Consider the following 24,745-nt stretch of genomic DNA (forward strand, 5'->3'; position numbering starts at 1 on the left):
CTGTGCTGATGGAGGTGGATGATGAGGCATCCACCAAAGAACTGGCTTTTTCATTCCGAAAGGTACAGTCTTTGAGCTTTCCTCCAGACTGACCCATGTAGTGGAGAACATAAGGAATCACATTGAGAATTATCATAGTTTGAATGCTTCCTATTTCACCACGTGCATTCTGTTTGCTTGAATGCAATCATCACAATGTTTGCCTATTGCTCCTTTTTTCTTGTCAGTCCAGCCTCATTGTCAGTGATTGATCATGCTCAGTCATCTCCATTTTGGCTGCTGTGAGGAGACTTGGTCAGGAACTCCTCCTCTAGTGCACCTTCTTGCCCTAGCATTGTGCATTAATGATGTATCACTTGAAACCTAGCCCTCTTGTTTGTATGCATTCCCATCACACATATGGGCCTTCATATGTTGCATCCAAGTGCGCACATTTCCACATGCATTTACATTATTGCAGCATAATAAAAAGGCTGATTACGCATCCATTCTTCTGGCACAGTTGGCAACTTGCACATGCACATTATTGACGGCAACACAACAGACTCCCATTGAAGATACAACACTGGCACTTAGCTTTGCAAATCAGAGCAAATCATTGAACAAAAACAGTGTTAACATTTCAGGTCTGGTGACCCTTCCTCAGAACCAGAGGAAGTGTCACTAGACCAGAAACATTAACTCTGATTTTTCTTCACAGATGCTACCAGACCAGCTGAACTTTTCTAGCAACTTCTGTTTTTGTCCTTGATTTACTGCATTCTCATTTGGTTTTTATAGAGCAAATCATTGACCTGTCTCTTGCACTGGACCCAGGATTTGGCTCATTGTCGCAGCTATTTATCTCCTCTGCCATCTCCATCCAGGCCATCTTGAGCACTGAATGCCTTCTCTTAATAGTCTTTAGGAGAACATGAAAGGATGTAATGTTTAATGCTGGGGTTGGTCACAGTTTGTGATCATGTATTTTCCCAAAGAATATGACGCTCTCAGGCAGAGGAGAATGCTGGCATTTATGTTTGAACAGGAGGCTCAGCTGGTGGTTTTCATATTGCTAAATCAATCATATTTTGAATGCATTCTGTTAGAATATAAATCATAATTACAAGGGAAAGTGCAGAAAGAAAAAAAAGCTAAAATGGAGCACGGTTATGTTATTGGGAATGATGAGAAGATCTCAGCAGAAGCCCAGCAGGAGCTACAATATATTAACTTTATGGCCTTGCTCGGGAGATCTCAGAAGCAAAGCCATGGATGCAGCAAAAAGACAAATTCATGCTTTCTAACAGGGTGGGTCGATGCCATCAGGTCTGGAAGCCTACCACTTCATTTTTAGGTAGGTCTAACAATGCAATGTGCATCTTGAGCATCTCAGAAGAATTCCATGCAGCTGGGTGGATAAAAGAAAACGTTGGATTTTTCCACCTTTCCATCTTCCGCCCTGCTAAACTTGAACTTTTCCAAAATTCCTGTCTGCATCTTCTATACTGACCTATGTTGGTTGTCAGTCTTACAAAATATTAAAATTGTCATCCTATTTTCAACCCTTTACTCTGTCCAGTTTGAACTACGTTTGCACCACTTTTGATCAGTTTAATTCCATCCTGATAAAGGCAAAAGGGACTTTTTTTAAAGATGTAAGCTTCCATCAGAACTGAGAATTCGCTCAAATAAGTTGCTGGTCTCCCTTTTCAGCATTTTTGTTTAAATTCTCTGCCAATTAAATACGAGGTAGTTTATGAGAATGGTTTTAGCATGTTACAGCTGTTGAAATAAATGGAATCAGGTCTTTACAAGTTAACTAATGAAGTAACTTTTGTGAGCTTCTATTGTTTGAACGCGAATCAAGAAAGTGATATTGCGACAGTGATGTGAAGAGCGGTAAGAGATTGGTAGGCTGTGGTGGAAACCGAGGCCAGAAACCGTTTAATCCTGTGCAGGTCATGGCGGTTGCTAAGTAGCCTGTGCACCCTTTTGTTTTGAAATGGAAATATATGTATAAGGCTCGTGGTTTTTGATTTAATGATATGCTTATTCGGTTTATGGGTTAAGAAATAGTACCACAGAAGTTCGTTCTGCTAAAATATGACGAAATGAAGAAGTGAATGCAGCACAAATAAGCGATAAACTAAATTACAATAACTGACGGAAGGGATTGCACACTGTTCCTGTAGTGGCTGCAGATGGCAGTAGCTACGGGACACGGAGACGATTCTTCAAATAAAGAACCGTTTAAGCACGCGCTCCGGATCTGACCGGAGCAGGCCGGGTCCGGGGTCAGGGCGGCGGCGCCTACACCAAACAACGGCACGGCTGCCCGGAAGAGATGGAGGAAGAGGAAAATGCTTCAGGGTCCGTCCGCTGGAAAGCTCAACGTCAGTGTCCGAACTCGGCCTCCAGTTCGGGACCGTCAGTGTGATTCAGCGGCCGGAGCGAAGGTGAAACCCAGGCTTGGCCTGGCCCGGCCCCTGGTCGCTGTACCCCGTGAGTTCGGTGCGGCCACTCGACCGACCTTGTGAGTACGAAGTGTTTGTCTTTGTGTTTCTCTGTGACGGGGTTGTTCCTGTAAGAAATAGGAGCGGTATTCCGCTTGCTCCAACACTAGGCCTCTGGTAGGATCAAAAGGCTCGCTGGCCATTTCCTTTCAAACGGTGTTTGTGAACATTCATCTACATGTTATAATAAACCCCATCTATTCTCGCGGAGTTTAGGCGATTTACTTTTAAAAACCTATTTATAGATCTTAAATTCACGAGTTTGTGTTTTAACGTTAATGTAGTGACGACTTTTGACACAGTTCACATTTTGGAGTGAGATCCACTTTTTATTGAAGGTTCATCTTTTGAGTCATGCAGATCCCTCGGTCTAACTAGTCCATGCCAAACGTGTTCCAAACTAAACCAGTCTCACATGCCTGCCCTTGGCCCATATCCCTCTAAACCTTTTTTATTTGTGTACTTATTCAAGTGTTTTTTTTAATGATATAACTGTACTTGCATACACCACTTTCTCTGGCAGTTCATTCCACACACACTAGTGGAAAAAAAATCGTCTCTTGTTCCTGTTAAATCTTCTTCCTCTCACCTTTAAAAATATGCCCCCTAGTTTTGCACTGCCCCACCATCGGGAAAAGACTCGTCATTCAATTTATCTATGCCTCATGATTTTATAAACTTCAACCTCCTGGTCTCCACTGAAACAAGTATGAAGTCTTTCCAGACGTTTTATATCTCAAATCCTCCATTCCTAGCAACATCATGGTAAATCTTTTCTGAACCCTGTCTGGTTTAATGATATCCTTCCTATACAGGGCAACCAGAACAGCGCACGGTACTCCACCAGAGGCCTTGCCAATATCCTGTGTGACCTCAGCTTCATGTCCCAAGTCCTAAAGTCAAAGGTCTGACCAATGAAAGCAAGTATGCTAAATGCTGCCTTAACTATGTCAAACTGATGTCACTTTGGAAGAGTTACGTACTTGGCCTCTGTTCAACAACGTTACCCAAGGACCTGACATGAATTGTACAAGTCCTGTCCCTGTTTATATTGCATTTATTCAAATTGAACGTCATCTGCCACTCCTCAGCCCATTGACCAAATTGATCAAGAACCCCTTGTAAGCTTAGATAACCTTCTTTACTGTCTACCATCACTACTCTTGGTGTCATCTACAAACTTACTAACCATGCCTTCTTTATTCTCATCCAAATTGTTTATGTAAATAGAAAAAGTGGACCCAGCACCAATCCCTGTGGAACGCCAGTGGTCTGAGACCTCCTGTATGAAAATCCTTCCACCACCACCTATCTCCTATCATAATGCCAATTTTATATCCAATTAGCAAGTTGTCTGTTGAATCCATGTGATCTAAATTTACTAATTGGTCTACCATGTGGAACCTTTATGAAAGGCTTTACTAAAGTTCAAATAAACAGCATCTGATATTCTGTCCTCAGTCTTTTTGTTTACTTTTTTAAAAGAAAACTCAAGTTTGTCAGACGTGACTTTCTTAGGAAGTTGCATTGCAAGTAGACAAGGTGGTATTTGGCACACTTGCCTTTATTGCTCAGACTGTTGGGTCTAGGAATTAAGATGCCATATAGTCTTGTCATGTTGTACAGGACATTGGTAAGGCCACTTTTGGAGTACTGTGTACAGTTCTGGTCGCCTTCCCATAGGAGGATACTATTAAATTGGAGAGGATTCAGGAAAGGTTTTTGAGGATCCTACTAGAACTAGACAGTTTGAGTTATACGGCAAGGCTGAGACTTTTTTCACTAGAGTGCAGGAGGCTGAAAGGTGATCTTTATCGAGGTTTATAAAATCATGATGGGCATTGATAAGGTGAATAATGAATCAACCCTAGCCTCTCCAAATGCATATAATTATTATCTTTCAGAATCGCCTGCAGCAACTTACCCACCACTGATGTCAGATTCACAGGTTTCCAGTTTCCAGGCTTCTCCTTTATGGTCTTAGGATGTACAGAAAATTGGTTTTGCTTTATAACAAGAAGGTGTACCTTGTAAAAGTCGATCTTTTGCACTCTAAGGAAGACCACTGTGTGGCATTTTAATTCTTTATTAAAGTGTTTACAATTTCTTAGACTCAAAAGCAGTCTTAAATTGTGAACTATTACTAAGTTGGAGCATCTAGTTGTTTTATAAGTATAGATTTGCCAAGCACTGATATCTACAACTCATTACTCCTGATTAACTCAGATGTTTTTGTTATCTCGCCCAGTCAAGGTGTGTCTTTTGTCTGTTACTCCACATCAAAGCACATTTGAGCCTTTTTACAGCTTTAAGGAAGCCCAGTACTTTTTTTTGCTATTCACTTGTAGGATGAGGGTGTAGCTGGCTGGCCGGCATTCCTTGCCTATCCCTAGTTGCCCTGGAGAAGGTGGTTGTGAGCTTCCTTCTTGAACTGCTGTAGTCATCCTGCTGTGGGTTGACCCACAATGCTATTTGGGAGGGAATTCCAGGATTTTGACCCAGCGACGGTGAGGGAACGGCAATATATTTCCAAATCATCAGGACGGTAAGTGACTTGGGGGGAAGCTTGGGGGTATTGGTGTTCCCATATGGCTGATGCCCTTGTCCTTCTGTGTGGAAGTGGTTGTGGGTTGGGAAGGTGCTACCTGAGGATCTTTGAATTTCTGCAGTGCATCTTGTAGACAGTACACACTGCTGCTACTGAGCCTCGATGGTGGAGGGAGAGAATGTTTGTGGGTGTGGTGCCAATCAAGCTGACTGCTTTGTCATGGATGGTGTCATGCTTCTTGAGTGTTGTTGGGGCTGCACTCATCCACAGGCAGGTGGGGAGTATTCCATCAAACTCCTGACTTGCGCCTTGTAGATGGCAGACTGGCTTTGAGGAGTCAGGAGGTGAGTTACCTACTGCAGTATTCCGAGCTTCTGGCCTATAGTTGTGGCTACTCTGTTTATGTGGTAAGACCAGTGGGGCTTCTGGTCAATGATACTAACCAGGATGTTGATAGTGGGGGATTCAGTGATGGTAACGCCATTGAATGTCAAGGGACAGTGATTAGGTTGTCTCTTATTGGTGATGGTCATAGCCTGGCATTTGTGTGGCATGAGTGTCACTTGCCACCTGTCACCACAAGCCTGGATATTGTCCAGATCTAGTTGCATTTGAACACGGACTGCTTCAGTATCTGAGGAGTTATGAATGGTGCTGAACATTGTGCAAGCATTGGTGAACATCCCCACATCACCTTCATCATGAGGTCGGGTCATTGAAGTAGCTGAAGATGGTTGGGCCTAGGACACTACCATGAGGAACTTCAGAGATGTCCTGGAGCTGAGATGATTGATCTCCAACAGCCATGACCATCTTCAGAGTTTGCCCCCGATACCCATTGATTCCAATTTTGCTCGGGCTCCTTGATGCCATACTTGATCGAATGCAGCCTTGATATCAAGGGCTGTTACTCTCGCCTCACCGCTGGAATTCAGCTGTTTTTGACCATGTTTGAACCAAGGTTGTAATAAGGTCAGGAGCTGAGTGCCCCTGATGGAACCTAAACTGGTCCTCGCTGACGCAGTGCTACTTGGTAGATGTTGATGACACCTTCCATCACTTTACTGATGATCGAGAGTAGACTGCTGGGGTGGTAACTGGCAGGGTTGGCTTTGTCCTGTTTTTTGTGTACAGGACATTTTTGGGCAATTTTCTACATTTGTTAGGTAGGTACCAGTGTTGTAACTTTACTGGAACAGCTTGGCTAGGGGAGTGGCAAGTTCTGGAGCACAAGTCTTCCGTATTATTTGCAGAATTCTGTCAGGGCCTTCTGTAGTATCCAGTCTCTCCACCCATCTCTTGAAATCATGTGGAGTGAATCAAATTGGTTGAAGACTGGTTTGTATAATGCTGGGGACCACTGGAGGAGGCAGAGATGGTTCATCCGCTCGGCACTTCTGGCTGAAGATTGCTGCGCGTGTTTCAGCCTTCTCTCTTGCGCTGATGTCCTGGGTTCTTCCATCATTGAGGAGGGGATATTTGTGGAGCCGTCGCCTCCAGTGAATTTCTTCATTCCTGAAGCTCTGCTAACCTGGAAACATGCTTCATGCCATCTTGAACATTTAGGTGCTTTTTTTTTCAGACCGTGCTGCTTGAATGTCCACAATCTGGTACATTGTTAGCCTATGTTTCGTACTCTCCTGGTTTTGATTATTCCAAGCTGGCTGCTGAACTTTTATTCCAAGCTTGCTGCTACAGTTTGACATAGACTGTACCATGCACCTTTGCATTGCTGCTAAACCCCAAACTAGATCTGATTCTGCCATAATCTGCTGCCAAGGCCTCAGCTTTCAAAGCAAGACACTTGGACTCTGCTTATCGTTTCTTGTATTGGTCCCTAATTTAATACCTTTCATTTGTGAAGGTGTTCTAAATACTCATTTAGACGGACACTTAGCTCCATTTTGCCTTCCCACTATTTTTGGGCCATGTTCTGTTTGTCCAGCTACTTCCCAAACAGCCATGTGTTCTCTCTCCATTTCTTTACTTAAGTTAATTATTGGAGAAACATGTTTACGTCCTCGGGTACTAAGAGAGATAGTTGGAATTGTTATGATTTTTGTCAAAATTCCTTAGATTCTAACTGGTTCCGACAGATTGAAAGTTAGAAAATGTAACACGTCTATTCAAGAAAGGGGGGGGAGAGAGAGAGAGAGAGAGAAGACAGGGAGCTATATACCAGTTAGCCTTTTTACTGGTTGTTAGTAAAGCTCTGTGGTTTATTATTACTTATTATATTAAAGAGGATTTAACAATGCAGTTAGAAAAGCATAAAGTCAGATGTAGTTTTTTTTGAAAAGGAAGTAGTGTTTGACGTTTTACACTTTTTTGTGGATGTAAACAGTTAATGGATAAAGTGGAGCTAGTAAATGCCATTTGCAATATATGTTTAGATTAGGTTAGATTAGATTTAGATTAGATTCCCTACAGTGTGGAAACAGGCCCTTCAGCCCAACAAGTCCACACCGCCCCTTGGAGCATCCTACCCACACCCATCCCTCTGTAACCCACACACCCCTGAACACTACGGGCAATTTAGCATGGCTGATTCACCTAGCTTGCACATCTTTGGACTGTGGGAGGAAACCGGAGCACCCGGAGGAAACCCACATGGACACGGGGAGAATGTGCAAACTCCCCACAGACAGTTACCTGAAGCTGGAATTGAACCCGGTCCTTGGCGCTGTGAGGCTGCAGTGCTAACCACTGAGCCACCGTGCTGTCCCTCTACAGGAACTCAGACCTGTAACATGTACATCTCGCACTATCTGGGAAATCCTAGATACAGTCTGGATGACAGCGTGCAGAAGGTCTTCTGGCTGTAGTAACTCAAACTCAGGGTTGTTGGAACTGTGTGGCAACTGGGGGCTCTATGGTGCATTCATGAGGCTGAGAGTTTGTAGACAGTATGTTTCAGGATGTGGACATGTAACAGCTTAAGGAAGTGCAGCCAGAGAGGGAATTTTTTTTTTTGTTTTTGGAACATTCAGGATGGCTATAGGCAGAGGAGGAGAATCAGACAGGTGGTGAGGGAATCACCTGAGTGCATCTCACTTGCAAACCACACTTCAGCCTTGGAAAATCAGTGAAAGTGAGTTTCTCTCCGGAGGGCAGCCAGAACCAAAGGCATGGCGCTACAAGTGGCTCAGTTGCTTGAGATGGAGGAAGTGTGAAGAGCAGTAGTAGTCGGCGATTTGTTAGTGAATGGGAGGGTCTGGTTGGGGAAATAGCCATAAGCATCACCCCAGGATGGTATGCTGCCACTTGTGTGTCAGGGACAGGTATGTCACACTTCAGTTGCAGAGCATTCTGAAGGGGAGAGGGACCAGCCTGAGAGAGTGCTTCACATTGGGACAAATTTCATAGGAAGAAAGAGAAATGAGGTCCTGTGAGCAAGGTCAAGGGAGTTAGGGTGGGAGGTTGAAAAGCAGAACTAAAAAGATAAACCTCTGGTACTCCTAGCGCTCTGGAGTTGAGTATAGGAATAGAAAGATGAATAAGAAGGCACTTTTTCTCTCTTTCTCTCTCTCTTCCCCCCCCCCCCCCACCGCCTCCCCTGCTGTTAGTGGTCAACATATAGGAGAGACAGATTTAAGGTGAGAGGTAGAACGCTAGGAGGAGAGATGAAGAGAAATTGGGAGTCTGGAACTCATTGCCTGACAAGGTGAGAGTGAGAAATGTTTGGACGTTTAGATGATGTTTAATGATGCTATAGGAGAAGAAAAAAAATCTGTGCTGAAAGAGCGACCTCTAATTTTCAGATAATGCCATGTAATTCTGGACTAAGCCACAAGAGGAAATATGCTTCCACATCTATCTTGTCAAGGCCATTTATGATCCTCTGCAAGTCTCCTCTCACTCTTCTAAACTCAAGGGCAAAAGCCCAATCTCTCCAAATTATCCTCCAAAACTATCATTTCCAATATCAATGTGGTGAGACATCTTCTGAACTTGCCTCCTATAAGACCTTTACATCCTTCCCTCAATAAAGAAGCCAAAATTGCATAAGGCATTCAAGATGTGGTCTCATCAATACCTTCTGTAATGAAAACATAACAAAGTCAAACAGCACGGAAACCGATGCCTCAGTTCAATTCATTCATGCCAACTAAGTTAGGTCCATTTACCTGCTTTTGGCTCATATCACTCTCAACCTTTGCTATCTAGGTACCTGCCCAAATGTCTTTTAAATGTTGTTACTGTACCTACATCTACCACTTCCTCTGTCAGTTTGTTTCACATATGAACCATCCTCTGTGGAAAAAGTTGCCCCTCAGGTCCCTTTTTTAAATCATTCTCCTCAACGTTTTAAAAAAAAAAGTCTTCAGGTTTTGAGCTCCCCATCCTAGGGAAAAGACCTTTTCCTATTCACTTCATCTGTGCCCTTCATGATTTTACAAACCTCTTAGATCACCCTTCAACCTCCTACGCTCCAGTGAAAAAAGTCCTAGCCTATCCAGCCTTACCTTTTAACTCAAACCCTCTAGTCCCAGTAAGGTCCTCAAATCTTTTCAGAATCTCCTCCAATTTAATAATATCCTCCTAGAGCAGGGAGACCAAAACTGTACACAGTACTCCAAAAGTGGCCTCGCCGATGCCTCTGCAACCTCAATGTGACGTCTCAACCCCTAGACTCAGTAGTCTGAGCAATGAAGGCAAGTGTGCCAAACGCCGCCATACCACCTACTTGCAGTGTAACTTCCTAAGAGCCCTGTACCTGAACCCTAAGGTCTGTCTGTTCGATAACATTCCCCATGGCCCTTCCATTATCTGTATAAGTCTTGCCCTTTTTTTTCGTCTTAACAAAATGCAATACCTGTCATTTATCCAAATGAAACTTCATCTGTCACTTCTCAGCCCACTGACTTTGTAAGCTTAGATACCCTCCTTCACTGTCCACTATACCACCAACTTTGGTGTCAACTGCAAACATACGAACCACACTTCCCCAAATTCTGAAGAATATCATTATATAGATGATAAACAACAGTGGTACCTGCACCGATCCCTGCAGACCGCCACTGGCCGCAGGTCTCCAATCTAACAACTCTCTGTCACGACTGCCTCTCCTACTGACAAGCCAATTTTTGTATCAAGTTGGCAAGGTCTCTGGAATCCTATATGATCTAACTTTACCAACCATTCTACCATGCAGAACCTCATCAAAGGCTTTAGTAAAGTCCGTGTGGACAACTTCTGATGCTCTGTCCTCATCTATATTCTTGTTCAAGTCCTCATCTCAATCAAGTTAGTGAGGTGTGATTTCGCCTTGCTGACTATCCCATATCAGTCCTTGCATCTCCAAATGCATGTAAATCCTATCTCTCAAAATCCCTTCCACAACATTACCCATGTCTCTGGATTAATAGCTCAGTGACAATATCACTGGCCCTCCCCTATGTTTGCTTTGTATCACTTCCCTCATGATTGAAATTTTGCCAAGTTTCTCTCTCGTTTCCTCTTCTTGATTCACAGCTATTACTGGATTTTTTTGTATCCTTTTACTGTGAAGGAGGCCCCAAAATATTTGTTTCTTTGTCTGCCATTTTGTTATCTACTATTGGCTCTCCTCCTCCCTCTCTAGAGGAGCAACACTCGCTTTTTTTTATTTTTAAATACCTCATTTAAAAACTCTTGCAATCCATTTTCACTTTCCCAGCTATTTTCTGTCAATTTAATTTCTTCTGATCAATCTGGTCATTCTCTGCTGATCGTTTTATTCTGACCAATCATCTGACCTGCATCTATGTGCAGCTATAGGTTTTAACCTTAAATTTGATGCTTTAGCTGACTTCATTTAGTCAAAGATAGTGAGTCCTCCCTTTTAGAATTTTTCTTTATGGTAAGAGTGTACTTTTGAGTATTTTGAAATATCCCCTCGAATGTCTGCCTTTGTGCCCCTGATATATTCCCTATCCTAGAATGTCAGTTCATTGTAGCATTCATGTCCATTGTAGCATTCATGTCCATATAGTTAATATTAATACTCATCTTAGCCCCTGATCATCTCTCTTTCAAACTTCACGTCGTATTAAATCATATTGTGGTCATTGCTACCAAGGGGCAACTTAGTTCTAAGGTCAATAATTCTGACACATTAGACAATACTAGGTCTAATATTAACTGCTCTGTGGTCTTTTTCAAATTAGGCTGCTGTCAGAAACCGTCTCAAATATGTCCTATGAATTCCTCATCTAAGTCACTGATCTGATTTTTCAGAGGAAAATCACCCATGATTATTGCTGTCCCTTGGCAGCACGGTGGCTCAGTGGTTAGCACTGCTGCCTCACAGCACCAAGAACCCAGGTTTGATTCCACCCTCGGGTGAGTAGATGTGTGGAGTTTCTACATTCTCCCCGTATCTGCATGGGTTTCTTCAGGGTGCTCGGGTTTCCTCCCACAATCCAGAGATGTGCAGGTTAGGTGGATTGGCCGTGCTAAATTGTCCCTAGCATTCAGGGATGTGTAGATTATAGGGATTGGTCTGGGCGGGATCCTCTGACTGTCGGTGTGGATTTGTTGGGCCAAAGGGCCTGTTTCCACACTGTAGGGATTCTATGGTTCTTATCATAAACGCAATATTTATTCTTGCATACTTTGTCTCACTTTGTGGTTACTGTCACTAGGTCATGTAGACCACACTCACTAGTGGGTTGTTTACCTTGCTATTCCTCATCTGCAGCCTAATTGATTCTACATCCTGATCTGAATCAAGGTCATCTCTAGCTATTGCAGAATTGTCATCTTTGCTCTCTAGTGCTACCCCTTCACTTTACCTAATTTTGTTTTGAGGCCGGGTTAATCTGTGACAGATCTACTGGGACAGTTTCATACGAGGAGTAGAGAGTAACCTGGAGGTTAATAAAGTGAGGAATTGAAGGTAATTGCTGTTAACAGAGGAAAAAAAATGTACTGGAGAAACTCCAGAAATTAAAATCTAGCGCATTCTCAGGATCTGCATCTGAGGCTGACTATTGTTGGAACATCTGTAAACATTGATTATTTTTAATTCTTATTCTTTGTCCATTTTGATTTGGAGCTGGGAACTGAAATAAAAATTACTCTTGGGTTATGGTTAACTGCTTATATTAAAAGGTGAATAACAAGCCTCAACAAAAAAAAAACAAAATTGGATGCTGGAAATTAGGAACAAAAACACAAATTACAGCAATTCTGGCAACAACTGTGGGTAGAAAGCAGAGTTGATGTTTTGAGTCCAGTGACCCTTCAATTGAGTGGAGCTTAGAATAGGTTGGTGGGGGAAGGAGTAAATAATGGGTGGATAGGGAGCTTAGAGAGAGAGAAACAGTTGGGCAGACCAAGGAAAGGTCAGCCTGAGAGAATGAATAGCTGCTGACGGGCATGACAATGGATTGTTTTGTGGAAGCAGCCCATGTGACGACAGTGTTCAGGCCCTAAGATTTTTGAATTCAATATTGAGTCCGGAAGGCTGCAGGATTCCGAAGCGGAAAATGAGTTGTTGCTTTTCCAGCTTTTGATAAGAGTTGCTGGAGCACTGCAGCAAGCCCAAGACACATGATGGCCAGGGAATACCGTGGTGTGTTAAATGGCAGGCAATGGGAAGCTCTGGTCATATTTCCTCACAGAATGTAAGCGTTCTGCAAAGTGGTTGCCCAGTCTACACTTCATCTCTCCATTGTAGAGGAGACCACATTTGGAGCAGTGAATACAGTGGACTAGAATGAGTGAAGAGCTGGTAAATTGCTACTTCACCTTTAAAGGAATCCCTGAAGCCTTGGAATGAGGCAAGAAGCTTGTTTCTTTCTTTCTTTTCTTTAATCTATTTTTCTAATCAACCTAATAAGAAATGTTATTTCACATCTTGTGCATGTGAGACTTGAACCTGGGCCTTTTAGACCAAGATTAGGGGCATTACTGCTGTGCCACAAGACAGCCCTAACAATTTTCTGTTTATTTGTTGTGCCAGGCCTGGAAATTAGTTATAGTTTGGTTTTTGATCAAAATGTTGTGCAGATGTTTCATCATTGGGGAAGAGCATTCTGTTTAAATTGATTTGTAGAAGTTGGCTATTTGAGGTCAGTACCTGGGAATTGGTTCCATCAAGTCTGGAAAAGAGCTTTATGGTCAAGCAGATGACAACTGTTGAATTGTAACTGGGACCTTGTGGAGGAGGAGTTCAGTCTGTCAGGGCGTGGTCAGAGTTTGATTTGCGTTTTGGACTCTTTCCTGAGAGAGAGAATCTGGTTGTTGATGTGACAGCATTAAGCTTTGAAAACTCCCTTGTTTGACCTCTTCTAACTTTCTAGTCTCAACCTCCAAGAATTGTTAAGTGACAAGTATTGCTGCCTTTAACTGAGTGAACTGTAATGGTGACCCTGATCAACATTTTCAGAAAATCAACCAAAGCAAAACTATCAGTGGAACTCTGTATTGTAAAAACTATTCAAATAGTCTAGCCAGTTTTTTGTTATTTTAAGTGTCCCTTAACTGTGTGTCTGCCTGTCTTTTGTGTGACTTGGAAACAGGTTTTCGGTTTATAGCATAGCTCAGTTAGATTACTGTCTTTACTTTTGTTTGATTAAAGTTATTGAATTTGTAACAAATCACTGAGTCTTTTAAGTTACAAATTATGTCAACAATTGATTATTCACATTTGGGCTAGGTTATTCAAAAAGTCTAGTTAGGAACCATTGGGGTCAATTTCAGGGTCTTTTGAAAGACTTTCATTTGACTATTATGAATACAGTGGTAGAATGGTTGATTTTGGTTTGGCTGTCAGCAAGCTCCAGTCTTCCTGTAGTCATCACAAAAGTTAAAGATTTTATAAAAGTACACACAATTCTCCATCTTGCCTGCCTTTTCAACCTAGCTTGACAGGAAGCATGTACCAGGTTTCCATATTTATTTACTATTTATTGTGAATAAATAACTCTAGCTAAAGGAAACTAGTTAGGGACTGTTGACATGTAACTCTACTAGTTAAAACCAAGTCACTTATAAAGCTCCTTTTATAGACACAAACATGAGTGTTGTTGGCAGAGGGATGAACTAGGAAGGCAGTTCAATGATTCCTATCCATAGCATCACTGAAATAGCTTTTTTTTGCTTATCAGGACTTGCAGCTCCTCAATCTCCCTTCTTTAGGTGTTTTCACTTGCTTGCAAGAGGGTGAGTGGGACTGGTTCGCACATGTAAAGTCTCTGACATATTGTTTAAGAGCCACAGGTTATAACAACTGATCGGGGTAAATAAGCTGGCATATTTCAAGCTTGTGGCTTTTTTACTGCAGAGAATGGGCAGTTTCCTTCTTTGCCAGAGGTGTGATGGCTTTTGAGTAGTCATTCACAACGACGAGCTGTTCAGCTACCTGGGAGCCATTGCTTTGTTGTTAGCTGGCCATGTTCTGGCTCATCTGCAATAACCTTCTCCACTGCTTGAATAACAGCAGTGTAAACGGCACTTGCGGTGAATGTCAGGTAGCGCATTTAAAAAGTGCAGTAATGTTTAACACAATCTTTGATTTTTGAACTAGTCATTTGCCATTTCAGTTTGCAATCAAAAGTACAGAAAAATATAAGGATAGTCTTTGCAGTTTGCTGGAATTGGCTTTACAAAAGTCCCTGGATTCTAGAGCTGTCCCAGCAGATTAGAAAATAGCAATATAGCATTTTGCTATTCAGAGGAGAGAGAACCGAACTCTGAGCCAGTTAACCTGAAATCAGTAACCGGGAAAGTGCTAGAATTCATTGACTCAGGTCTTAACAATGTATTTGGAAAACTAGAATAATTGGAACTAATCAACATGATTTTGTAAAAAGATTTGTGTTTTTTTTTGGAGATGTACCTATTGTAGGTTAAATGATGAAAAACCAATAAATGTGGTATGTTTAGATTTCCAAAAGATGGTAGATAATTTAACAAGTATTTAGATGCACACTTACAATGCCAAGATGCAAGACTATGAACCAAATGCTGGAAAAAGGGAGTAGGATAGTTAGGTGGGTTTTGACCTATATAGACACAATGAGCCAGAGAGCCTTTTTCTGTGCTATAGATCTCTACAACTCTTAAGATAATACAAGATTAATACCCGAGAAGCTCATTGAAAGAGGATTGTTTAACACACAGAATGAAGAGAATGGAAATGCATGGTGTATTTTTACACACAGGCTGTGATCAGGGGAGTGCAGCGTGGATCAGTATTAGAGTTGCAGATGTTCACAATGTATTTTACTGACTTGGAATGAAGACCGAGTGATGTATTTAAGTTTGCTAATCATACAGAGCTGGGTGAGAAAACAAGATAAGGACACCGGCTGTAAGGAGATATAGATGGATTAAGTGAACAAGCAATAAAGTTGCACATGGAGCATTGAGAAATGAGGTCATTCACATTGGTTGTAAGATGAAAAAATCTGAAGTCTTTTTAAAGACAAACTTGTAAACATTGGCATTCAGAGGGACTTGGGCTCGTACAAGGAGAGTTAGGAAAGCAAGTAACATGGTGCTCCTTCTTTCCAAGGGATTTGGAGAAAAATAATAAAGAAGTCTTGCTGTGGTTGTATAGGGCTTTGGTGAGACTGCACCCAAAGTATTGTGTGCAACTTTGGTTTCCATATTTATGGGGGGAGATAGTTACATTGACTGTACACTAAAGATTCACTTCCTTGGACAGCTTTCTTATCCCAGGGGTTAATGATGAACAGCTATGTAAACTGGGTCTATATTCATGAGAGTCTGAAAGAATGAGAGGTTTCTAAATTAAACACTCAAGGTTATGACTGGACTTAACATTGCAGATATCCTGGTTGTTCCCTCCAGATGGGAACATCTAGAATAAGAAGAGGTGCAGTTTTGGGATATTATCTTTTTTAGGCCTGAGATGAGAAATTTTTTCATTTGAGTCTTATGGGCTTCTCTGCCACGTAAGGTTGTGGATATGTCATCACTGAACATTTTTAAACTGATGTAAACAAATCTTTGATCTCACAGATAATCAAGATATGGGAGCACCTGGGTTTGAAACTCAAGATCAACTGTCATTGTTTCAGAGCTAGCAGGAACTGCAGATGCTGGAGAATCTGAGATAACAAGGTGTAGAGCTGGATGAACACAGCAGGCCAAGCAGTATCAGGAGCAGGAAGGCTGACGTTTCGGGCCTTCACCCTTCTCCCGAAACGTCAGCCTTCCAGTTCCTCTGCTGCTTGGCCTGCTGTGTTCATCCAGCTCTAGACTTTGTTATCTCATCAGCTGTAATTGTATTGGTTGATGGAGCAGGCACAACAGGCCAAGTCATCCCTGGCTCCTATTTCTTATGTTCTCATGTAGCATGGCACCTATTGCCAATGGTTTTCTCTCCATTCCTTGACCTTTCTGCAATATTTCATATTGTTTACTATGCTGTTGTTGTCTCCATTGACCCACTATATACAACTTTGTAGGTTTCCAACTGTTCGAGCATTAGCTATCTAAATGCTATTAATGATGCCCCCAACGATGGAGCACAGATCAGTCTTTGCACTGTCATTTCCAGTCTTCAATAAAATTCATGCTTTGTTTCCTGCTCTTTTCCTAATTGTTATTACTGTATTGTATCAGTTTCTATCCATATGCCGACAACATGCAGCTGTAGCTCTCCAACCCAACCTCTTGGCTGTCTATCTGACATCTGGTATGGTTGAGTCAATTTCCTACAACTACAAGTTGGGAAAGACTTTTCCTTATTTCAGACTCTAACGTGCTTTCTGTTACTTTTTCTGGTCAATTCCTCTCGCCACATGAAACCTTGATATACTGTTCACCTAGAACAGAAATTCAGACTTTATATTATTCTTGATCAAGACGGTCTGTTTGTTTCCACATTTGCATACTCTTAAGTGTCATCTCTGCAATCGTGTTTTGTCCCCTTCAGTTGGAACCTGCATATCCACTCTTGCTAATTTGGGATTCAATTTCTCCAAACTTATTCCTGCTTACCTCTCATTATGTTTCTTAAATTTCTACTTGAGTACCCTGTTCTGTACCAAGGCCAATACGTTTTTGTGACTCATTGTTATTCAAACAAATTACCTTTCTGGCATGTGATTAATTGTCTTGATTTTTGCTTTTTTTAAAATTTCCTCACAATCTTAATTTACTCCATATCTTTTTTTCAGCTCCGTTATGATCCTCTGTCCCTGATTTATTTTCAATAATCCTCCTGTTTGCCTACTAATAGTGATTGTCTTGGCTCCCCAGCCTGTTTACATTTCCATTTTCTCAAAGCCATATTCATCATGAGATACTACTTTTGTTGCTGTGATTTGTAGAGCAGCCTACATTTCTAATTTTTGGCATATAATCCCTTCTGAAAGAGCAAATTCTCTGCCCATTTCCTTACTCAAGACATTTTGTATCTTTTAAAGGCACTATCTGGGTTCAAGATATTGTATCCAAAACACATCTTGCTATGTTTTCTGCTAGGTCCACAATTTCTCTGCATCAGCATTTTTGTTTACAACTAATGTCACTGACCACCTGCCCTCTCTTAGAGCACTCTATTAAATTCTTGTTATTACCATAGCCATTTGCCTGCATATTGTTGTTGTCATCCATAATCTTGCTGCTTTGATCTGAGAATATTGTAATATTTTCTGATCTCTTCCTTCTCTTCTATATCCGTTTTGTCTTTTCAGTCACACTGTGTCAACCAGATTGCATTGGTGCAGGGGTTGGCGGGTGAGTGTCAGTGTGAAGAAAACACTTCTGTCGGATTCTTGGTTTGAAAGCATCATTCTAAGCGTTAGCTGCTTAGCCTTCGATTCACCGTGTATGATGATATTTCATTCTTGTTCAGTCGTTGCTTCTCTTCCACCTTTTAAATGTTCTTGTCTTCAACAAAATTTAACACTAATGTCCTCGTCAATTTCCCATATGGCCTTCATCTTTAAGTTCAAGTCTAAGGGGCATTGGTTTAACCAGTCAATCATTACTAGGTGTGATTGAAACTATCAAGCCATGCTTTCCTTTCCCGTTCTCTCTTAAAAAGTGTGTGTGGATCTGGCAAGCTGTGCAGACCAGTTAATCTGACATCAATTATTAGAAAAGTGTAGAATTGTATTGATGTCTTAACAATACCCTTCTTAAAGTAACAACATGATTTTATCAAAGAGAAATCATTATTGCCCAGTTTTAGAGTTTCTAAGGGTATAGTTGGTTGGAAGGGAGAGAAGGAAACCACTAAATGGATTGGACTTCTGGAATGCAGTCATAATGTGACACATCAAGTTTAAGGACTCATGGAGTTGTGGAAATATATTAGCATGGATAAAAGGATTGGTTAATAGACAGGAAGCAAAGTAGGGATGAGTGGGTATTTTCAAATAGACAGGCTGTAACCAATAGAGTGCCAGAAGAATCAGTATTGGGGCCTTGGGTATTTACAAACTATATTCTTGAAGTCTTTAAAGACATGGAGCAATGTCTTAGTTTGCTGCCTATATGGAGCCTGCAAGGATGCAACCCGATTTATATCGGAGCCCATGCTGTCTTTATCCCATTCTCACTTGCTCCTAAAAAGACCACCCTGTCTGAACGAAACAATTGGTGCAGTTTTTTAATATTAAAGTATCCTGTACTTGGTGATGGATATATTGAGTATTAAAACCACTGTTAGAAAAATGCAGCAAAATTGAATGGCTTCTCTTAGCCTGAGACAGAGCAGCTTGTGGCAGAGCTGGATTAAATCTTGATAATTATCTAGCTGCGGGAATTGGACTCATGCAGTATATTCTAGACAAGTGGCCTGTCCAGCATCGAGGTGTTGAAGATGAATGTTATCAGTGCACATTGAATAGGCCCCATTCCTGCAGCTGATTTTTCAAAATGGTTTTATGTAGGCAAAGGATAATTCCTTTTGACAGATGTATGAGGAGTTAAGCAATTGATTATAAATTGTAACAATCTCTGTAGGGATCATTTTTAATGTATTGTATACAAAAGCTTGATATTTCTAGTGACTGAAAAGGTTCACGCAACAAGATTCTAACTTAGATTTTCGCTGTAACACACTAAAAGAAGCACTGAAATAAAAACAAACACTGAGCATATTCAAGTTCTGGCAGCATTTGTTGGGCAAAATAGAAGTGAACATTGTGACAAACATTAATTTCAGGCAATATATCCTCCACACTACAGACCACCCAATATCTCAGTGGTTTTCTACTGGCTTTATCCAAAGCCTGTCTCCGTGACACTGAGAGTCTTGTAATTACTATCTTTTAGAGCCCTGTACCCCAAAGAGGCTACCTTCCACCTTGAAATTAAATAGCTGCATTTTATAAAATCCAACATTTCTCTGCTTCCAGAGAGCCATGAAGACTTAAAGCAGTTTATCCACAATCAGCATCTGAGACCATCAGGGTTTTGGGAAAATTTGCCTCTTCTTGGTGCTTCAGCCTGGGCCCTGCTTGCCCTCTTGTAACTAAGCCACACAGGCTCAGCTCAAACCCTCTAACCCTGACATCATCCTTTGTAAATGTTCTTTGAATATCTTCAAGTTTAACAATATCTTTCCTACAGCTTGGAGAACAGAACTGAACAGAGTATTCCAAACATGGCCTAACTAATGTCCTGTATAGCTGCAACATGAAATCCCAACCCCTATAGTCAATGCACAGACCAATAAAGGCAAGCATACCAAATGCCACCTTCACTGTTTTGTCTACTTGTGATTCCACTTGCAAGGAGCAATGAGTCTAGAGTAAATGTCTGTTTGTTTGGCAACACTCTCCAGGATCTTTGTCATTCACAGTAAATGTCCTGCCCTGATTTTCCTTACTGAAATGCAGCACCTCACATTTATCTAAATTAAACTCCATCTGCCATTCCTGTTCTTTCAACTCTTGAATGGCTAATGCTGTAGGTGTGGACAAAGCAAACACTCATAGACATTCTGAAGCTCTCCTTTTTAAGCATGGCAGCATTGACTTTAAAGACCAGGATGAGCTTGCTATCAATTTCTTGGAATGGCAATAGCATGTCCATCGAATAGCAACTTTTTTTAAGAGTCTCAACATTTTAATGGTGAAACAGTGCAGCAACAGAGAAGGTAAGGAAGTACGTGCTGCCGCTTAGACCTCACTGTGCCTCAGGATTTTCTGCCTAATGCCCAAGGATCAGCGAGCAAGTCAGGAATCTGCTGGCTCATTCACTTGAAGACTTGTGGCAAAATCATCTTAAACCTGGATAGATGCTATAATTCTGTCAAAAAGTAACCACTGACTCTGTTTTTAATTTGTGCTTGATGGTGGAAATACTCATTGATTCTAACAGGAGCTATTGTTGCAGCAACTTATCTGGCACAATTAGATTCCAGATGCCAGGAATAAAGCCAGATAAACCCTTTGTTGGAGAATAGGCCCAGCGCACTTGGGTATTGATTTAAGACTATGCAACAAAACAGAAATCTTCTGGATATGCAAATTAAAACCAACAGTATTACTGAAATGTGAACAGAAAGTTAAACAACTAGAATTGAGAGGCTGAAGTGCTTGACCTAAATCTGTAGGTGCAAACGTCATTTAACTTTGATTTTTTCCACAAAAACTTAACATTTCGGGTCGAGTGACCCTTCCTCAGAACGTCTGAGTTCTGAGGAAGGGTAACCAGACCTGAAACATTAACTTTGATTTTTTGTTTCTTCTTCACAGATGCTGCCAGATCTGCTGAGCTTTTCCAGCAACTTGGTTTTTGCTGATTTACAGAATTCACAATTCTTTTGGTTTATAAGCTTTTATTTTCACTTCCACTTTTAACATTCTGGATGCCTACAGAAGTTATATCTCAGACGAGAGTCTGACAGTGTGAAGTCTATTGGGTTTATTGAAATGTTTGACAGATGATCGCTAATATTAATTCGGTTTCTTTATTCTGTGAAATTCCAAACAGCCCCCTTCATTATATTATGATTTTAAACTCTATATGAATAAATGTTGACCAACAATTCTTGTCACATTAGTGATTTTTAACATGTAAAAGCATGCAGATGTAATTTCTGTAGACTAAATTTGAAATTTAACTTATTAGAACATGATTTGTTTAAACTTTTTTTGATATTTGACATGGTAGGATCCATTGAAACAGATGCTTATCATAATAGACTCTTAGGAATGAAAGTGATTTTTGACTAGTTGGAAAATATATCTTTTTATTTAAAAGAAAAATTTCTACAATTAAAATTCCAATATTTTGAAAGCTGCTATAGCCGTAATAAATGGGTGGGGCTGTGGGGGGTGTCAGATTTGAAGAACAGGATAAGCAGTAGATATTAAACTTACTAAAGATGTTTAAAAATGTGGAAAAGGTTAAAGGAAAGAGGTAGGAAGAGTAATCCTTCTAAAAGGACAAACGGGACAATGAATAATTTGAGAAATTTTTATTTGAGTTCTTTCTTTAACAAAAAATGTCTGTATTTTCCTCCCTTTTGAGTAGTGGCAAACTTGCATTACTTGACAAAATTAATTCAGAAGTTAAAATCTTACTAATAATCTTAGTAAAACAGCAGACATGAATTATAAATTGGCAAGCAATTTTGCCCTTAAAGCAAGAAAATTCTTTTTGAGGTGGTTAATACGCACATTTTCTTTGAATTCCTTGAAACTGTAAAAATGTCAAATTTTAGACCTAGGAACTTTTGACCATCAGTTCGCTCAAGCAGTTGTTACTGTTACCCCTTTGTTCAACATTAATTCAGTGTCCTGCAATGCCTGTTCCCTTTTTTTTGAGGAGAAGGTTTAATGTTTACAGTAACCAGTAGGCCAGCCTGTGTTTAAGCACTTTTCAAATTATTTGCACTTGATTAAAATCATTGTTTTTTTTGTTGCCAGTGAATGTTAGTGACCATGAGGTTTGATATGGTTGATGGCTCAAAGAAACATTTCCTTTTTCTTTCTAATGAATTGTTATAAATTCTATTTATGGTGGAATTCTTTGGGCAGTGTGCTATATTGTTGGTTTTTGAATAGCTTTGTTGCTTGAATTCTGGGGAGTGAATTTTTTTCAATAAAGCATCTTTAACCCTTTCAGCAGTGTTTGTTCTCTGAACACGACACGTTTTCATGTTAGATGTAATTATTGCTTTAAAAGTAGAATCTGATCGTTCTCATCTCTAATCCTTCAAATTCAAGCGTCATGAGCTGAATACAAAAGCACAGTTTTTAAATATGACCGTCAGGTTTGATGCTACAACTTTTTGTAGGACTTTGTATTATGACAACACAAAAGTAAAACCTGCGTATTTTAAACATAAAGCAGATATTGTCTTTCAGCATGTCTTGTCTCTTTACAATTGTAACAGGATTTTGGTGAGGTCCACAGCTAGCCAGGTGTTTTGCTGACAGCCTGCTGCCTAATGACTCATACCCTCATTCAGCAGCTGCCTGCTAGTTCCCTTTGTTTTTGGCATTGTTGCTGCACACCCCTTGTTAATACACATGATGCCCAGGGCAGACCTTGGTTGACATCAGTATACTTGTCTTAAGAGGCCCCAAGACCTGACGTTGGGATAGAAGTTGGTTTGCATTTGCCTCAGAAACTAATTATGAGCTACGTGATTTCTTATTGGCTAGAAACATGCTTTGGTAATAAGGGGAAGCATAGACATTGTTGGTCCATCTGTTCAGCTATTCATTGTTCTCACTGACTGCTTGGATGTCTGCAGCTCAAAGTGTATTTGGATTCTTTTTGTTAACTGCAACACAGAATCAAATGTCTGCCAGTTTTTCCGCTGATGTAAGTGCTAGAAATAACTTGAAAAAAACCATAATTTTTTAAATTTATTTTGCTGGGACGGTTTGCATTAGTAAATATAGAATGCAAGATAGGGGCTGTGAAGTTAAGTCAGTCTAGAATTTAGTATTTTATGATGATTTGGATGACTTCCTTTTCACCACTTATGAACTGCAACCCATCTTATTGTTTGGAAAATTTAGTGCCAGAATGGTACACGGTTTCATGGTTGCAATAAAATCCAACATTTTAGAAACTTCAGTTAAACTCATTTTATAAAACCTGTAAACTATTTTGATGGAACAAAATTGTTGAGACAAAACAATTAGAAAGCAGTATCACTGTCTTTGGCTCTTAAATAAATAAAACGTGCTGCAGTCATTCTGCACGTTGGTGAAAGATTTAGCCAAAAATATTTGAAGCCTTAATGTTTTTGTGTATGAAATTAGATTTTAATATAACAACTTTGTTTCAAAAGTAAGTAAAAAAAACAAGACTATTGTGGGTACCCCTTTAGAAACATGTTCCCACTCATTGATCTGGTCTATATGTCCAGCGTTGTTGCTTTTTTCCAGTTTCTGCACTGCTCCATTTCATTTGTTCAAAACAAAGGAGCGCTAAGTTACCTTGAGGGTTTCTTTGTGTATATGGGCCTATATTTAAGTTTTTTTTTGTAGCAATATAATTTTGCTTTTATCTGTGTTTGTATATATGACTTAGTACAAAAACATCTTGTTATTGCTGAAAGGCAGTAAACTTCATACATGTTTCTAGGAAGGGGTTAAAACAAATTGCTATTGTGTCATACATGCAGCATTAAAACAAACTTCTCAGAGCCGACCACCAGTTGCTTGACTTCAGCCTTTGTGGACATCTGGTAGTCCCTTTGCATTAACCAGTTAGGTCTATATGAGACCTTTTTATTTTCCCTTTTTCACATTCTGGTTCTACAAATTATTTATTATTTTGTATTTTAAAATTAGCAAGGGTCTTGCGTCATCGGCAAGATATAGTAATATGATGACTACAAGACTGTATATGGTATGTACTATTAACAATGTGCCATTGCCATTTTATGCAACATTTCTTCAGTAGACCGAAGTGCATTAGAAAACTTGAAACTGCGCAGGCAAGATGGTAACATTACAAATTTATGTAACAATTTTTAAAGAAATGACTAACTTTACATTCATTTCTATGTTATCTCTTACATTGGGTGTAGTTAATCACTTGACCAGCTGACCTGTAAAAATGAACCAGGCTCTATTAAAAATGATGGTTTTATTTCTAATTTCTGATTGAAATATAATTCCACAAAAGGATTTGGAAAATTGCATAGAATTCTTGTTATAATAGACAAGTTAAAGCATTAACTTGAGTTACAAAAACAGAAGTTGCTGTAAAAGCTCAGCAGGTCTGGCAGCATAGCTGAAGAAAAATCAGAATTAATGTTTCAGGTCTGGTGATACTTCCTGAGTCCTCGGTTCCGAGGAAATGTAGCCTGACCCAAAGTGTTAACTTTGATTTTACTTCACAAATGCTGCCAGTTCTGCTGAGCTTTTACAGCAACTTCTGTTTTGTTCCTGCTTTACAGCATCCGCATTTCTTTCTGGTTTTTGAGTTTAACACTAATTTGAGTTCATAGTCAAGAGTTAGACCCTTCAGTTCCACTCGTCCATGCCAAGTAGACATCCCAACTAATCTAGTCCTATTTGCCAACATTTGGCCCATATCCATCTTAGACCCTATGATATACCCATCCAGATGCCTTTAAAATGTTGTAATTGTACCCACTGCTACCACTTACTCTGGCAGATCATACCAATTATGCACAGGTTACCACTCAGGACCTTTTTTCAAATCTTTCCCATCTCACCTTAAATCTATGCCTTCTAGTTTTGGATTCCCCCCATCCTAGGAAAAAGACCTTGATTGTTCACCCCATTCATGCCCC

At 40.4% G+C, this 24,745-nt stretch overlaps 1 protein-coding gene across 2 annotated transcripts in view; it reads left to right on the top strand.

The window, feature by feature from the left end:
- Positions 1 to 1,903: 1,903 nt before the first annotated feature.
- LOC125453426 (probable ribonuclease ZC3H12C) overlaps positions 1,904 to 24,745 on the top strand; it is a 69,778-nt gene continuing 46,936 nt past the window's right edge. Inside the window, exons 1-2 of one of the 2 annotated variants that reach the window (XM_059646655.1) lie at positions 1,904 to 2,515; positions 4,844 to 5,040. The gene's annotated coding sequence lies outside the window, so the exon portion shown is untranslated. The remainder of the gene's footprint in view (positions 2,516 to 4,843; positions 5,041 to 24,745) is intronic. The other variant, XM_048533006.2, reaches the window with a different exon arrangement.

Source organism: Stegostoma tigrinum, chromosome 6 (assembly GCF_030684315.1).
Source record: "Stegostoma tigrinum isolate sSteTig4 chromosome 6, sSteTig4.hap1, whole genome shotgun sequence".
NCBI lineage: Eukaryota > Metazoa > Chordata > Chondrichthyes > Orectolobiformes > Stegostomatidae > Stegostoma > Stegostoma tigrinum.